Below are 2,523 nucleotides of genomic sequence, written 5' to 3'. Positions count from 1 at the left end.
ATAACAGGAACCATTTACACACATTCATACACTGTGGCTGAGGCTGCCATACAAGGTGACACCTGCTTATCAGACAAACATTCACACACCCATGGCTTAGCATCAGGAGCAATTTGGGGTCCAGTGTCTTGCCAAAGGACACTTTAACCTGGGACTGCAGGGTCAGGGATAAAACAAACAAACTTCCCATTAGTAGGTGGCCGCTAAACCACCTGAGTCACAGCTGCGCAGTACAATGTTTACAATGTAGCAGTACAATGTTTTCTAATGAAGTAGAAATACACGGTAAGTCACAACTACAGTTGAGGTGCAAACAGTATTTTTAAAGTGCTTTGGAAGTTATTTCTGGGTACAATGATTTAAAATTGTAACATATATATATTTTTCATACCTTAACATCATGACAAATCTATAACCATTTTTTGTTTTAGTAAAACTAAAATAACTAATCTGTTTAAATACTTATTGATGTTTACCTGAGGTACAGTCTGTCCCTTGGTGACATACTCATTTCCGACCTTCACTCTGGGATAGCACAGAGCCTTGAGCATGTCAGCGGAGTTCAGACCCAGCAAGTAAGCAACCTTGTCAGCCTCTGAAAATAGTTCAGAGATTTCCATCATGATGTAAACAGACACCAGTTGATTAAGAACTTCCCTACTGTTGTTTCCAAGCTATTCACTCTGAGCTGACATTCCATACTCACCCTCTGTACCATCAGGCTCAGCCTGTTCCTCACGCTGCTTTTGCTTGAACTTCATGTTACCATGGTGAAGCACAGCACCAGTCATCCTGTAGATGGCCATTTTCTCTTCATTGGTGAAGCCCAGGATATCAATAGCGTTCTGGGTTCAAAGAGGTCAACACAACACATATTAACTTAAGAAGAATGCGCTTGCATTAAATGGCCAAAGCTATATTTAAAATGGGAAGATCACTCACATCAGTGGCTTCCAGCTCAACTTTGTCATCAATGCTGGCCACAGTGATCTGACCCATGCTACACATGGGGAAATCGTAGGGGTTGGTGGTGATGAGTGCCATATCTCGAGATCAAAAAAAGGGAAGAAATGTCAGAATATTTGTTTCATATGAAAACAGGTTAAACAATGTGCATTATCTCAATCTGATTACCAAGTATAGCAGGGATGTGGCCGGTCATCATCTGGAAGAAGATGTGGTAGCCTCTCTCATCAGAAAGCTGGTAAGTCACTCTAGACTTCTCTAGCAGATCTACAAATTTTGTCAATAAATTACAGTCTGGTCATCTCTCAATTCCAGTCATTTGTATGTACTATGAGTTTTATCACTCACATGTCTCAATATCAGCACTAGCCAGTTTTCCTGTTGCGCCAAAATGGATTCTGATGAATTTACCCTGTTTGGAACAAATGATTTTTAATGTGCCTTCACATTGGCAATCTGTAATGAAATCTCTTTCATGTGCAGTAATGGTTTCATACTTACAAAACGAGAAGAGTTGTCATTCCTAATAGTTTTGGCGTTACCATAGGCCTCCAGCAGGGGATTGGCTGCAATAATCTGATCCTCCAGTGACCCCTATAATCCAGGTTAAGAATCACAGTCTGAAAATGACTATTTTTCTCCCTTGAAAAATATTCTATAGCAGAAGAACCCTGAATTGTAATCATACAGTAACATACCTTTGCGTCATCCTTCTTCGGTCCACCAACTGCAATTGTTGCAAAGTACTGGATGACACGCTTCGTGTTCACAGTCTTTCCAGCACCAGATTCTCCACTAGGTATAGACACAGACTTTTAAGAATTTGTTCAAGATTTTAGAGTATGTTTAACAAAGTCAAAAAACGTAAATGTAAAAACTTACGTGATCAAGACAGACTGGTTCTCCCTATCTATATAAAAAAAACAAAATTATTAACTATGTTTTACTGCAACAAAAAAAGTCATGTACTGATATATTCCACATTGTTATGATCATAACTTACCAGTTTGCATGAACTGAAAAGCGTTGTCAGAGACAGAGAAGATGTGGGGTGGAGCCTCCATACGCTTCTTGCCTCTATATGCACTTACACATTCAGCATCATACACTGGGAGCCACTTGTAGGGGTTCACAGTGGCACAGAACAACCCAGAGTAGGTCTGAAAGTAATCATAAAGATTCAACAGTTAACTCTCTTTCCTATAAGTACAGCTATTTGGAATAGTTCTCTTGTGTCATTAGGCAGATTGTCTTACGTAGATCATCCATGCTGCATAACGCTCTTTGAGGTTATACAGCACAGAGGCTTCATTGAGATGGGTCATCATGGCCATGTCCTCAATCTTGTCATACTTGGGAGGGTTCATTGGATAGACGTCACATTCTTTCACTACCCTCTCCTGGAACAGGACATTTTTCACAATTAGAACTGATCATATTGAGTTGCTGGATGAGTCTGACTTTTTAATACTAACCTCTTTAGATATCAGGGTTTCGACCGTGACTTTGTCACCATCTTTCTTGAGGATTTTTGCTTTCAAGTACAGCTCCTTGGCA

The 2,523-nt window shown here is 40.0% G+C and overlaps 2 protein-coding genes across 2 annotated transcripts in view; both read left to right on the top strand.

Annotated features, from left to right (window-relative positions):
• Positions 1-2,523, top strand: part of LOC117948493 (myosin heavy chain, fast skeletal muscle-like) — an 84,764-nt gene that overhangs the window by 46,887 nt on the left and 35,354 nt on the right. The gene's annotated exons all lie outside the window — the stretch shown is intronic.
• The window catches only part of LOC117948494 (myosin heavy chain, fast skeletal muscle-like), a 58,031-nt gene that overhangs the window by 46,583 nt on the left and 8,925 nt on the right, over positions 1-2,523 (top strand). The window lies entirely within an intron of this gene.

The sequence above is a fragment of the Etheostoma cragini genome, chromosome 8 (assembly GCF_013103735.1).
Source record: "Etheostoma cragini isolate CJK2018 chromosome 8, CSU_Ecrag_1.0, whole genome shotgun sequence".
NCBI classification, from domain to species: Eukaryota; Metazoa; Chordata; class Actinopteri; order Perciformes; family Percidae; genus Etheostoma; species Etheostoma cragini.
Note: the sequence above shows the minus strand (reverse complement) of the source record. Positions and strands in the feature narration are given on the sequence as shown.